Here is a 15,766-nt window from a genome sequence, read left to right as displayed (position 1 = left end):
TGGATTTTTCATGACCTGTCAAGGCTAGCTAAGAGCAGCTCAGCAGCAGACTGAATTTTGGGCTGTCTTGTGTTTTCTTTGCTATTACTGCTGTCAGCTGCTTCTCAGCTATTAGAAGTAGCTTAGGAGACCAGCATCCTCACACCCTTCAAGATGTACTGGTTAAGTGAGTAGTGAAATGCTGTATCCTTTGCATTCCTACAGGCACTCTGAAGTTCTGCTTTGATTACTGGTTTGCAGCACAAATAAATTACAAATTACATGGTTCCCAAAAGCTATGTAGTCAATGCATTGCAGAAGTTGCTATTATTTGCCTTTTCTGCCTTTGTTTCTGCTTTGGAAACTACTACAAGAAATCTAACTGTTGCAGCATCTGCTTTAGCTCCTGGGAATATTCCCTTCTTCAGCTGTGTGCTCAGTATGCAGCTGGGAAATATTTGACCATCTGCTGCTATTCTCCAGGTTACACTTCTAAAACTTCCCTGCAACTGTTAATTAAAGGAAGAAGTTTGTTGCCAGAAGACACCTGACTAAAGTAATTGGTCCTTTAATTGCAATTAATTTTTTTAATGTATACTGACAAAATGTAAATATAACAGGCAATAGGCCATAAAACAAGTAAGTTGTAGTTGGATACACACACAAAAAAATGAGGGGTGTGTCCAGGACCTTCACCTCTGTTTTCTAACTTTCCATATTGTCAATAATTGGCAGGACCGTCTCAAAACAATTCTGTAACTCAGCAGTTTGGGACAGGAACTGCTGAATTGGGACAGGAAGCAATATACAAGATGAAGAACTTGTAAACACACCAAAAAAGTGCAAATGCTTTGATATTGAGATTGCTGTACTTGCTGCTCTGAGTTGCCGTGCTTTATAGTTATGAAACTGAGCAAAGAAGCCAAAGGTATCAGAATAAAGTGATTAAAAAACACGATGATGGAAAGTAAAATACCTGAACTTGAAATCCCTTGGAAGATGGTATCCCATGCGATAATCACTCCTTGTCTTTGCTATTTGTTTTTGAAGGTCTTCAGTTGACTTGCTGTACCCATTGAAAATATAGTTGGCAAAGACAAGCTTTCCTTGAACGTACATCTGCCAAAGAAGAGAACAAAAAAACCTGCAGAATTGGCAACAGCAATTCTAAATGAAGATGATAGGTTGAGAAACAAAGAAGGTTGTTAGGTAGCTTGACTTACACATTTATTATGGCTTGCAGCTTTCACCCTTTAAGACTTTGCTACATAAAACCTTTTTATTTCATTTAAGGAAACAAACAAGCAAACAAAAACCTCATACCTCATATTTTTCTAATCCCTCCAAGATTTCAAAACACAGCACACACAGGACTGTGTAAAACAGTATTTTGCATGCTGCTTCATGGACTACCAAAACCCACCACCATCCACACAGAGAATATTTCAGTTTAGGTAAGGCATAACATGACATATTTGTAGAGGAATACATATAAATATGTTAGGCATAGGAAAAAGAAAAACAACAGCTTTTTGTTTATTTTTTTTCTTTTGCATATGTTAACTAAAGATTTTTCTTTGATTTACTTTTTTTTTGTTTTTTAGTAAGAAGGAGGAGAGTACACTATCCTACTTCTAAAATTTTATAGATAGAAATACACTTTCCTGTTTAAATACTATATCTCACTAGAAACAGCTTTCTACAGAAGAAAGGTAACTAAGGGCATTTGACAAATGATGTTAAACCTACAGGAATTAACTAGGCCTGACGTTAAAAGACATAAGGATTCAAAATGTGGGCAATATCTGAAACTTTAGCAATATTATTTCCCTGGAAAAGTAAACCAGGAGCCTAAAGCTAATTCAGAGCTGTTGAGAAATATCCAGAAACATTTTCCAGCTCTTCTTTCCCCAGTTTTCAACTTGCTTTTGATTCTGAAGTCTATTTCATGATGTCTCAATGATTTGCCTATTTCCCAAAGCTGATATTTATCTTACCATGACATCCTCAGCAAAACAGATCCAAAATCTTGGCAAGTTTTTGTGCTAGAGTTTAGAATTGTTAAATAAGTCAGATTAATGATGTGCATTGTAGCAGTAAAATCTCAAGAACTGAAAGGATTTTTTTCAGGTATTTGTCTTAATTTTTGTTAAGTCTGTTGGGTTGAGCCTTCTGTTTTTAATGCTCCCAGACTCAAAATTATCAGAGCGTTTTCAAGAAAAGAGAAATACTTTTCAAAATGTTGCAAAGATGATTCCACACAGCTATAAAATATGGATAATCTCAGAATTAGGGCTTGAATAAAATTCAATTGAAATTATATAAACAGAAAAGAAGGTAGTGATAGCAGCAGCCTTTTCTCTGTCAGTAAAGATACAGTGAAGAGTCAGGCCAGACTCCTTGACATGATGCTGACATGATGGCCTCTGTGAAGAAGCCTTTGTTTAAGTGAAGATTGTCTTAATTGAATTTAAAACTATAAGAATAATTTAAACAGATGTAGTATCCAAACCAGTGTTAGACAATTGGGAATATTTGGCTTATTGCACGAAAGCTCTCAATATGTAGGACTCCAAGTAAAGACTCTCTGAATACTTCAGGGTAATGCATATTCAAGTAAAAATTAATGTATTCACCAGAAGGAAATCCAGAGGACCACTAAGCTCACACCAATGTGTATTCATCTGTAATGTAACCAGTAATAAACATGACATCAAACACTGCTTTTGCTTGTGGGAAACTGAGAGGGGAAAAAAAACATATCAGAGATTGTGTAGCTCTATAGGCAACAGTTCTTATGACAGCACTGTTTTACTCAACTCTGAAACATTTTTCTTTCAGTCAAAACCTTGTCTCATTACTGTGAAGAGCTCTCTTCATCTGCCTGTGAGAGGAGCACTCACAGCAGTGGAGATTTGGAAGCACGGAACAGTTTAATAAGTTACACTACAACACAGGTCCTCATTTTTCCATTCCCTTGCTTAAATCTGATGTTGTGAGCAGTGTCAGCATCCTAACAAAGGGAATCCTGTGAGCTTTCCTTGGGGTACTGCTGAGTGAATGTCAGCAGTTGGGAATGGCAGTACCATTTGGCCTCAGCTACTGATTTTCTGGCTATACTTACCGTTTTGTGTCTGCTTGTTTCCCCTGGAGGCAAACTCTACATTCCTTCATTCTGGCTTTCCTGACTCTCTTGATTTCCCTATGCTCTTTTCAGCTTCTTCCTCATGCTTTACTTGTACCTAAGTTTCTTTCCCTGTTCCTTACTTTTTTTCATAACCAGTGCCTCATCTTGCTTCCCATAACTGGTCTTCCCTTCGCCATCATATTTCTCATTACACTGCTTCTGACATCTCCTTCTGATCTGACATCTCTCACGCTTCCCCTCCCTTATCTCTATCATTCTCCTGCAATTCTGCATCTTCTTTCCTTGCCTGTGGCAGGAGCACAGAGAACAAAAGAAGAAATCTCCAGCCACCTACAGCCCATCTTACTGCCTCTGCTCCATGTGCCAGGAATTCACGTTTTGGTTTTGCCACCACTTGCTGGTGTGTTCTAGCCTTTGGGTTCTCCACACAGGTAATCTGATTTAGTTTCCTCTTGCTGCTGCAAGTCTCTACATGCTGTGTTTTCCAACCTATGTGCCTTTTATTGCCACGTTGATGAGGAAGCAGCACACAACACCCTTCTCATGTTAGCTTTGTTTAACCACTGGCATTGTCTTACTGCCCAAATGTGGTGGTAGTTATGAATACCAGTTTGCTATTTTTGTTTAGAGACCTGACTGTTTCCTTGTGGCTAATGAGGAAAACTGTAACAAGCAGATTGGGATGGGACTTTTTGCCACTGCAGGGCTGCCTACAGAGAGCTCTGAAAATAACACTGCTCTTCTCTCATACATACATGTTCTGTAGTTGTACAAAATGAAGAGGCTGATAAGAAAGGGTGGATAAATCTCTACTCATTAATACACAATACATTGAAACATTTCTAAGTGGATATAAACAAGAAGGCTGCCTCTGGCAATCACTCCTGCTCTCAGAGGAGTGTAGCCTTTCCATTACCATTCACCTGGTTGATTCTGTAATGTTATGACATGGAGGAATTTCATTATTCCTTCCACCACAAGCAATCAATTTGTGCCTTCAAGCGTAAAATTCAAGTCTGCTTGAAGCTTTGTTTTACTTGCATGCTATGTAAATATTACCAGTTTTCCACTGTTTTCCAAATATCTGTGACTCTCATTATGGCCTTCTGTAGCATGTGACTTTGACGGGCTGGCATGAGTAAGAATTTTTTCCTCTACAGAATATCTTTCTGTCTTGGTTCCCTCCTAAAGCACTGAGAATTTATAAAATAAGAAGGTTCTCTTGAAAGCAGCTCTGAAGGTCAGCTTTTTTCAATAGATATAAATTGGGATAGCAAAGCACTTTTACTCCTACTGGGGTAAACTTAATCCAGAGTGTTTTAAGACACAAGTCTTCAGTGAAAGCCAAGAGGTAAATTTGGCTGGTGGCATTTTGGAGTGAGGGAAGGTTCTTCCTCCTCTCAGAGCTAAACATAGTTCTGGCAAATGGCCTCAGACTGAAATTCTTCAGGGAGTCATAATAAGCAAGCCAGGGCAAAGAGGAATGCTTTTTCTCCCTGACTAATTCTTCCACATAAAAAGGTGAAAGGTCAAAGATGAACTTTAATCCTAATAAAATTCTGAACTGCAGAGCAGTAATATGTCAGAACATTGAAAATAAATAAATAAATAAATAAATAATGTTTTATTATTGGCAACAGTAGGTTGGTTTTATAAGCATAAATATCTCTGTCCTAATTTCTTTTAACCTTTGGGAGAAGGGGAACTTTTAGCTACTAAACACAGACATTAAGCAATCCATGGGGGTTTGGGGAGTTCAACCCATACTTTTCCCCTTATATGCCCTTCTGCATCTTTCTAGCTGACTGAAGGAGTAAAGTGGGGTTGTCTGCTAATTCTCTTTCTGTTTTTTTTTTGACTGGGACGGTCATTCTCAAAGTTCATTTCCTTCTTTCTGTCTAGGAATATTTCATGCAGATTAACAAACTTCACATGTTCATATTCTAGAAATAATTCTGTTGATTTAAGATGTTCCTTCGAGAGGCGACTTAACAAATTCATGTGTGTATGTGCACGTGCATTCAGATGTTGAAGTAAAAAAGATTTGCTCGAGCTAAAGTTCATTTCAATTTAATCTCCAGAGTTGAAACACATTTAATGAAGGATTTGTCATCTGTTTGGATTTGGTAATGTCACCCTTCTTGGGCTGGTCAGGTTAAAGTAAGATGGCTGAGCTGTCACTTTGATGTTATAGATTACTTGTGCTGGTGATGAAATGCAACTTTTAATCATTGTAGGGTGTGCAAATAGGAATCTAACCTGTGAAAGTATAACATCTAAGCTCAGCAGTGCTGGAGTGGCCAAATGCATATCACCAAGTGAAAATCATCAGGAGAGGAAGGGGAATGAGCAGAGCTCCAGAAAATACAACCTATAAAGAAATATTACATAACCTGTGCTTGTTTAGTATACAGATGTGAAGACTGAGTGTGGGAGTATAGTTATGGGACAGAAAGGACATAGAAATCTGACATGCTAAGGAAAGAAAGATAACATCTGGTTTCCATGTCTGTGATAAACAGAGCAAGAAATAATGGGCTTTAAGTACAGGAAGAAAAATTAAGTAGGAAAAGCTGTCAAGTAATATGAGTATTAAGCATTCAGAAATATTTTTGGAAGGATATTGTGGCTTCTGTCACTGTGTCTTTATGAATAGGTTAAGCAGAAAGAGTGGAATTGACTTCATCTACAGCTGAATCCCACGTGAGAGAAACAGGCATTTCCAGCATGTGATTCATGTGACCCACTTCCATCATACACTGGAAGGAGTTTAATTACTCTGTGGAACTGCTTCTTTCTCTTCAGGGGTTGTGAAAGACTCTACAAAACTGACTCAGGGCTAAAGGTATGATTTGTAGATGTCTCAAGCTCTGCCAGGACTGCACCACCTCTTGTGTACCAGTGAAAATGGCAAGGGTAGGTGGCTCCTTGAGGTTATTTCTCGACTACAAAAGAAATGAAGGACTGAAATTGTGGAAGGTCTGCCTAACTAAAAGAATAACTGAAAACAAAAGTTGCATGTTCAGTAGGATGACAGTAACCAAAAACTGTTATTGTTTGTATGGCTGAATGATTTGGAATGAGATAATGAATAATGTAATTGTTAATAAGGAAACAAGTACATCATTACCACACAATAAGCAATTTGGTATTCTGAGTCAGTTAAAGACATCAACAGCAGAAGAAGCACAGAGACTGATTTACCCTGTAAATTCCTGACTATGGCCTTTCCTGAACAGCTTTTGTGAAACAGAAAACTGTACAGTTGATGGGTGTATCATTAGGCTCTGTGTATAGAGTATTCTACCTCCTAGGCTCATTTCATAAGCAGAATTTTTACTGGAGAAAAATTACTAAAACCACTGTAATTCTAATTAATTTATTCAAATGGCAGAATAAATTTTTAATGACGTTCCCAGAAGACTCTCATTCAGCTCTTGAATCCAGAGAAGTCCAAACTCACTGAATGGTCTGATATAGCACAAAATTCTTCCACGCTTTTGATAAGCTGCAGAATCAGCTTGAAGTGTTCAGCCTTTATCATAATGAATGCACTTAAGAAGTTGGCATAGCATCCTTCCCTTCAAAAGGTTTGGATCTTGGGATCATCTGGAATGAAACTGGTGTGATTTTCCTTCATCTTTTTCATCTTTTCAGGTCAATACTCTATTTTTTCAAGGGAGAAGAATCATGAAAACCTCATCTGTGAAGCTTCTCATACTCAGATTCATTATTGCTATGCTGTTGCAGTATTTTCAACCTATTGTCATGTGGGATGGCAATAAAAATGTCACTCGTGGATTTAATGAAAGCTTTATTACATTTCCCATCTCAAACCTGCATACTAGAATGCTGCTTGGGGAGGGGGGAGTTTGGTCTAAGTTAGGGCAGACCTTTTCTGAAGTCTTGTGCATATTCACATCTTTGGAGGAAAAAAATATGGATTCTTCTGCCCTTCATCTAGGCCTTGCATCTCAGCTTGGATGGCAGATTTCTCCACAGATGTCTGTTTATAGGTGTGTATGAATTTCACCACTACTGGAAAATGCAGCTGGTGTTACTGAGGGCAAAATTTTTCCCCTTCCTGCCTTGTTTTCTTTTTATTTTTCCTCTTCTAGCTTCCTCAGTCATTTGAGGGACCTCTGTGTTTTCACCAATGGCACAAACCAGACACTCTGCTGCTTGCTGGAGAGGCCAGTTGCCTTTCTTATTGTTGAAAGAAACAGAGAATCCAGACCAATGGACTGACATCTAAAGCTGACGCCTTCCATTGGTGACCATGTGGCCACACTGCAAATAAAAGCTATGTGAAAGTAACTTTCACAGCTTATGTTGCAGTCTTCCAGTTCAGGAACACCTTTCTAGACACATGGATCTGGTTTTGACCTCAGGTTGCCCTTGCATCACATTGTCAGCCTGACATGTTTCAGAAACTGGAAAATGCAAACTTTTAAGAGTTGTGCTGCTACGGCTCAGGTATTCACATCCAGAGATAAATATAATAATTCAGTGCCAGTTTCCCTCAGTTAGCTCTCAGGGTATTTAACTATCATTCCATGTAGTACAGCACTGATGAATGAAAGCAAATATATTGGCTTCAGTTCACTCTTAGACTGGAGTCACAGTGTGCCTTTGCGTGCCTGCATGTATGTAAGCACAGCACACCATGCTTTGTTATTCTTAGGTTCTTATGTTTGTTATCATAGCACATTTCTTCACAAATAACCTATGATTATAAATTTGTAAACTATACAGAAAAGGCATCTACTCCAGGAAAAAAGAGGAATGAAAATCCTATGGGAAAGAAAACAGCAGGAATGTTTGGTGTTTGGTGTCCAGTGGTTGGGTTTTTTTAACTTAGCACAAACAATGCTTTTGAAAAGCCACTTCTTGAAAAAAAAAAAAAAAAAAAAAAAAAAGAAGAAAACCTTTGGTTCCCTTCTGCCTCTTGTCCCTCAAACACACAACTCCCTAACATTTTGAAGGCACAGTTATTAAATTCTGGCTGAAGATCTTTAGATGGGGACAGGGGGAGCGAGGGGGATTGACCATATGGCAGGAAGTACATGCCATGATCAGAGAGAAGCAACTGCCCCTGGGAGCAACTGCATTACTGTAATGCTTCTGTAAAAGCATTTCCTTGAGGCATCTAAAAGTCTATACAGAAAGCTGTCTAAAAGCAAATGTTTAATATCATGCAACATTTCCTTTTTGATTAATACATTCATTAAAACTTGAACTTAACTCTTTTTCTTTGAAGCCATGAAACTCCTTCTCTCAAAGCCACTTGTATTTATTTAGCTGAACAACATTGTTTTAAAATAGGAAATTAAGGATGGACCCTGTCCTGCTAAGTGGACTAAGGTTAGTCTTTTGATTCATCAGACACAGAGGACAATTGTGCTTCATTTTGAAGTTTTTTTCCTGATCATCTAAGGAAATTCCCAAGGACCAGAGGAAATTACTTATCTGTCTCAAGAAGAAAGCACATAAAATTAAGGAAATTTTTAATTTACTTTTACACAGTGTGCAAAAGACCTACTCTTCATGGAAACGTTAATTTTGCTTTAGTGAAGCTTTGCAAATTAAAGATATATACAAAAATGTTTGATATATTTAGCTTAGGATGATTTCAGACACAAAGAATCTTCTTCTCATGAACTCTGCATTTTTGCCCCCTAATCCTTTTATTAAAGTTTAACCCAAATCATAGTAACAACCTTGCACATCCTGGTGTAAAAGCAGATGTGTAGGATTATACCTAAAGCTCATCTAACCATCCAGTATCCTGTCCCAGGGAGTGACTGGTAGCTGAAAGAAAAGTGGAAGAGTATTTATAAGAAAATCCTATTCTTTTTGATCTACAGCAGCCATAAGCAGTCAACAATTCAGGGATTTCCTCAACCAAAACTTTGTCTGGGCCCCAATGTTTGATAGCTGCCAATGAAGCTAACCTTCAGGAATGTATCTAATTTCATTTTGAATACACTTAGGCTTCTGGCCTCCACAACATCCTGTGGCAAAGAGTTCCACAATTTAATGATGTGCTGCGAGAGAAAGCCCTTCCTTTTGTTTTACATTTGCTACTTATCTACTTATTGATGCCTGATCATTCCTGTGTTTTAAGAAACAATGAATAATAATTTCTTACTCCTTTGCCACACTAATTTTGCTTTATAAAGCTTTTTCATAATCTCAGTCTCTTTTGTGAGCTACCTTACTCAGTCCTTCCTTACATGAACAGCCATTCCACATTATATCCTTTTTTGAGATGTGGTGATGACAGGCACATGCTGTGTACCAGAATATCAAGAATTATTTACTCTTTAATTAGCATTCTGCTTGCATTATGACTGTTGTAGAGCACTCGTCAGAAGTATTCAGGGTTATGCCAGTAAACAAATTTTAGGTCTCTTACCTCAGTGTTGAGAGGTATTGTGTCCATCTTTGCATCTGTACAAATTAACATGATTCTCTTCCCCATGTAAATTACTCTGCACTTACTGACAGTGAACTTCATATACCAACTGATAATTACACGGTACTGCATGATCCTTGTGGAGCTCTCTGTGATCTGCTTTAACTGTTACAGCAAATCAAGTGAAGTCTGACCTGGAATTTTGTCATCTCTGACACATGACCAATTTTTCAGAACTATGAAAAAATGAGTTTCAATCTACCAGAAATGTAGTGACTTCATTCTTAATGACTATTACTTCTATCTGCAATCAGGCCAATCCCAGTTCTTCAGCAAAGGTCATGCTGCTGTCCAAGAGTAAAAAATATTGTCTATTTCAGGTTTCAGAACTTCTGAATACTATTTATTGTTTTGCTTTTGAGCTGTTCTGGAAATGACTACATAAAATGCTGTGACTCTCTCCAATTTGTGACTCCTGGTAGAGTTGCATTTGACAGCTTCTCTTTCTCTTGCTCTTTACAAGTCACCATTGTATGCAGATAACACAAGGAGAGCTGGAGCTGCTACCTTTGGCAGCTTTGCTTTAGTCCAGTCATGCCTTTCAGAGCCACGCCTGTGAAACTTATCAATTGCTACTGCTTCTGCTGGTAAATTAAACCACTCTGTCTGAGCATGGTGACAGCTGAATACCTCTTTGGAAATGGCAAAGAAGGCTCCATCTGTACCACATCCTCTGTGTCATTTGAAAAGTTGTGGTGGCTGTAATAAGTGAAGTAGGCTTATACCTTTGGGACTTTTTGTTTGTGCTGGCTGATTATGCCAGCTGAGAGACATTAGAAGGACTGATAGAAAGGACTATTAACAAATTCCTTCTAAAAACACACTCCATTCTTCCTCACACAATGGTTAGTTTCTTGTTCAAGCAAAAGAACTAGCCACCTGAGCTTTACTGTTCAGCTTTTAAAACCAGTAATTAAGACCATGCTGACAGGCTAGCTAGATTTCAAGTTTTACTCATGCATCTTTTGTGCCTATCTGTCTTTATCTAGGTATTGTCTAAAACTGAGCTTGCTCTGTTGGCTGATCTTTGTAACAGTGAAATACAAGTAGACAAAAAGAAAAAAAACAACAAACCCAAAACAAAAACCTGCACGTGTACCATAGAATGTCTTTAAATTGTTTTTAAATCAGAAGTAGTTTATAAGCTGTTCTAAGAATTAATCAGCTCATAAAACACAAAGTGCTACTTCTTAACCTGATTTTTCTTTTAAAAATAATAAATGATTTCCACAGGGGAACACAAAAAGGTGACATGAAACAGAATCAACCTTCACCTCTGTGATTAGTTACCTGAGTTTCTCAGAGCTGTTAACAATAATTTTCATCGATTGTGGGTCATTCACACTAAACAGTGCCATCTTCAAATTCTCTACAACATGCTCTCAGTTCACTCTGTATTTTACACAGTATTTTCCCACTTTGTCTCCTTTAGATTTGTAAAGGACATGTAGAAGGTTTGGAAAACATTTAGGGTTTTCTGCATTTTACTTGACTGGTTTACTTACATCACTTTGCCACCAGAGAGGAAAGAAAATGTTAATTTTACCAGGAAAGCAGAAGCTGTGTGGTTAACAACTTATTCTTCAGACTTGTGTTGTGTGGGTAGTACAGCAGCTAAGCAATGTCAGGCTGCTGGTGTCACCCAGTGGACAGAGAGGTTGATCACAGAGAGCTGTCACATAGAGAAGTACTTTTTCTGCAGGAATCACTCATTCCTAACTGACAGATATGCCTTTAATTTCACAGTAGCTCAGGTGAGACAATATTTGAAAGGTCCTCTGTTTTAATGTCATGGCCACTACTAAAACTGTACAGAGGGAACACAGGAAGCAGTACTTATTCCTCACAGTTATTAAGAAGTAGAAAAAGAACAATCAAACAATAATTAGTGGGAGCTGTCTCCTCCTTCCTTACTTCAGGAGAAAGTAATTAAAATAACCAAGCAAAACGGTGCTTTTGATGGTGTTTACAGAATGATGTGAGGATTATTAAAATCCACTTATAATGCAATTCTGTGTGATGCAAGATGAGATTGCATATTCTTAGCCTAATACCAGCTTGCAACAGAAGTGAACATCTTGTCAACACAGGTGAACAACACCTGGAAAATCCTCTCTTCACAGTATTATAATAATGTATTCCAAAACATGCAAGTATGCTTTGCATGCAAAACTTCAATAGAATAAATCACCTATGAATTAATCTCTTACAGGAAATCCTAATATTTACAGGCTACACATGAAAACTACACAAGTACTTTAACTTCAGTTCATGTTTCATCTTAGACTTCTTCCTGATTTGAGAAGAGTAATTCCCAGAATGTTGGGAGTCTTTTTCTTTTTTTTTAAAGACTGAAACATGTTGTGGAGGTGGGTGTCTTCTACCAAGTAGCTACCAGTAAGACAAGAGGGCATGGACTTAATCTCTGCCAGGGGAGGTTTAGGTTAGATATTAGGAAAAAAATTTTTACAGAGAGGGTGATCAGACATTGGAATGGGAGGTGGTGGATTCTCCATCCCTGGAGATTTCTGAGGAGAGACTGAAGTCGCACTTAGTGCCATGGTCTAGTAACCACAGTAGTAGTGGATTAAGGGTTGGATTTGATGATCTCAGAGGTCCTTTCCAACCTGGATGAATCTGTGATTCTGTGATGTTGTTGTGTAATGTGCTTCAAGATTTTTTGCCACAGATGAAGCAGAAATGGGATTAAGGGTATACAGATGGCTAGATCTAACCTACAAAGTCCAAATGAAGAGATTATATTCCTTTCCTAATGCTGTAGAAACTAGCATGTGCTTCTTGCTTTTTATAGGTGGAATGAGAATGACCTGATGCATTGTAAACCCTGAACTGCTAATAGATACGAAGAGTTGGGTCTGCTGGGACAATAGTTGGTACTTCTGAAGAATGAAGATTAGTGTTCTGCTCTCTTGATGGCCCAAATATTCATGACACATGTCAATCTCAAAGTCACTCACTTGTAACCAGACCACATCAAAAGTTAAATAATTGAGAGTAATTGTTTTAACATACCAAAAACATGCCAGGAGCTACATTATGTCTCCTTTTCAGTAGGGAACCCTGGCGATCTGTCAGTGCATCTGCAGAAGTGATGTTGTATTTGAGGAGGCGAAAGGAATCCTGACAACCCTGAAGCGAAAGCGAAGTACAGTTATCTAATTAAGTAGGTGGTAAATTTTGCATGACCAATTAAGCTTGTAACATTCATTCCAAACATGGCTTCATGAACTCGAATCATCTTTCAGACCAGGTAGGGATGGGTCTTCACACTGTCAGTCCAATGACAGAGGCTTCTAAATTTCCCAATTTCTCTTTCTGGATGTATTTCTCCATTCTTAAAAGAAACAGCTTCCCTGATTTATAAAACTACACTTTACAGTTGTGAGAATAGGGGTGGTAGCTAATCACTGTGCAACCTTCTGATGGATTTGTCATAAACTGGAATCTTGGCTTCCAAAAGTGTTGTGCTCCTGCCATTGGTGGACAGGGGCCAAATACAGGACCAAACTGTGAGACAAGGAGGCAAGATGCAAGCCTTTGTTGAACAGATTTCCCAAACAGGTTTTCAAGTCAGGCTTCCAAGAGGAAAAAATAATATGGAAATTTAGGTCTGAAAACACCTTTATTCCTCTTTATATAAAATGTAGATTTCGAATTCAACTTTAGCCTCTGCCATTGGACTAAGAACCCTGCTGGTACTAAAATGCATGGGAGTTTTCCCAAAGACTTCATGAGGTCCAGAATTTGACCTCTTCTTTTCTAACTTTTCACCTGCAAATCAGCAATTATAGTTGTTGTGTGACCAGTTCCTCAAGGAATGGATAAATGAGACATAGTGAAGAAATGTAAATGCCTGAATTGGTATTGAAGCTATATAAGGCAGACTCATATCCTCTGAGCACTTCTATTTCACTGCAGCTGCACTAATGTCTAGTAAGAAGTGGGAAATTGTGAATACAGCAGTCACCACTGTTTACTGTTGTGCACACCATGTCTAGACGATAAAGATGCCCATTGAGTGTCTACTGCCAAGTCTAATGTTAGCTTTATGGAGAAATTTTCTGTTAATTATAAGAATAGACAATGTTTCAGGGGACACTGAAACAAATATTAAAAATCACCTCTCTTTTTGCCCTTCCACACTTTAACTTACTTGTATTTCCAGTCCTTCTGTGCATTTCCTTAGCTTGGCTGTGTGACTGTGAGGACAGTGTTGTATTAAATCACTACTCAGTAACTTTATACTGTAAGGAAAATGAGCTGGTTTGAAATTTTCCAGCAGCATGCTAGAATTTTTTGCATTCATCTTTGCTAGAAAGTGCTAATTCTGAAAGCCAAAATGTTTCAACAACAACAACAAACAAAGATATTTTGTCACATTTCTACCAAATCACATATTTCTTCTGAACTGATGCAATAGACTGTTGTGGTTACTAATCACTGGGGCCTGCAATACCACAGTAGCCATGCACACATGCACAAACAGCCTCAGGATTTCCTACTACTGTGCTACTACACTAGTAAGGCCACCAAGACTTAGTGCTAGGGATTTTCAATCAAGGTTTGAGGTTCTTGCTCTACATCAAAGGATTATTCAGGGCTATTCCAGTTTTTTTCTCAGAAAAAAAGAATGATGTGAGGAATACCTCTAAGTTGACAATAGCAATTTAATCTGTCAAATATATGGATTCCAGTAATATTTAGTTTTGAGAGAGCATTTGTTTTGAAGTGGTTTGTTTTTGGTTTTTTAGGAAATTCTAGCATCTCTAGACTCTATCCTTACTTTGGAAGTATTTTTTTAATATTCCTGTAGAACACATATTTGGAGTTGGTACCAGTTAGACACTTCTGGTGAGACAGTTTTTCAGATATTTCAGCAACCAGGTAAACAGAAAATTATTACAAAAAGACTCTTTAAAGATCTCTAGCATGTGCTGGAGAAACTTTCTACTTTCTGATAAAACCCACCTGGGCACAAGGCATACTTCTGTTCTTGTTCTGGCTTTCATACAGCTGCTCTATCTTGTCTTCACTAGGATCCAGGCTTCTTCGTGAAGATGAGACCCAGACCACTATAACCTGCTCCTTAGAGGACATCTGATTGTTAATGAGGCAATCATACTCCAAGTCTGACACGTAGGGAATCTGATGATTACTACACCTGCATATCTTCCCTTCCTCCCCCCTCATAATTCTTCGAAGCACAGCAGGACAAGCAAGCTGGGATATGACCCTCGGATTGTCCCTGTCACGTGGAAGAGAAAATAGAGGGGAAAGTGTTAGGAAGTCAGGCTGTCAAATAAATGAACTACAGATTGAAGAATCATTTTAAATCATTTCTATAAATGATGGGTCTTGCCTGTGTTATCTGAGGCGTGCAGTTATCTAAATGTTTCAGGTATTTCTTAAGGTCTCATGCAACCACAATTGCTGTGGATCTCCTGGGTTCTGCCAAAACACAGCCTCTGCAACCAGGCTGACAGGAGAACAAGGGATGTGCTTTAACCAGCTGAGCTGGCCAGACAGGCTCTGGCAGCAGCCAGGAGCAGGCTTCAAAGGCCACTCCCTAATCATGTGATGGCCTCATAGGCACCTCTTACCTCTGACAAATGATTGTACTATCCTTATTTTAGATTCATATGTATGTGTTATGTGTGTTGATATTATTGGTCTTTCACTAGTGTTCTGAAGACTAACTTGTTTGGGAAGCCTTTTGACATTTTTGGGGGGATTCTGGAGGTTTTCTGGTCCTGTGAAGCAGGCATTAGGATTGTCAAGTTCCAGGAACCTACCATCACACCTCTAGCAAAGACATCATGTTGGCATTAAGAACCTGCCACGCTACTCTAGGTGACTTGGGTTATGTTTTGAACACAGCTTCCTCACTGTGAGAGCAAATATTATGAAAGGTTTGGACCAGAAAAAAAGAAAAAAACAAAACAAAACTCAAAAGACTCTAAAGTCCTCCCCTGTGGCCTTCTGAAACATATGGAATTGCTGCTGTATTTGGAGATGCTGGATCAATCCCTAAATGACTGTGCCAAGAGAAGAGCACTAAAATAGAGATATGAGAAGCACTGGCCTGTACTAGATGTTTGATGGGCATATATTGTGCTGGAGGTACCAGAAGAAAAAGGAAA

Source organism: Calypte anna, chromosome 1 (genome assembly GCF_003957555.1).
Source record: "Calypte anna isolate BGI_N300 chromosome 1, bCalAnn1_v1.p, whole genome shotgun sequence".
NCBI lineage: Eukaryota > Metazoa > Chordata > Aves > Apodiformes > Trochilidae > Calypte > Calypte anna.
This window is presented reverse-complemented; position numbering follows the sequence as displayed.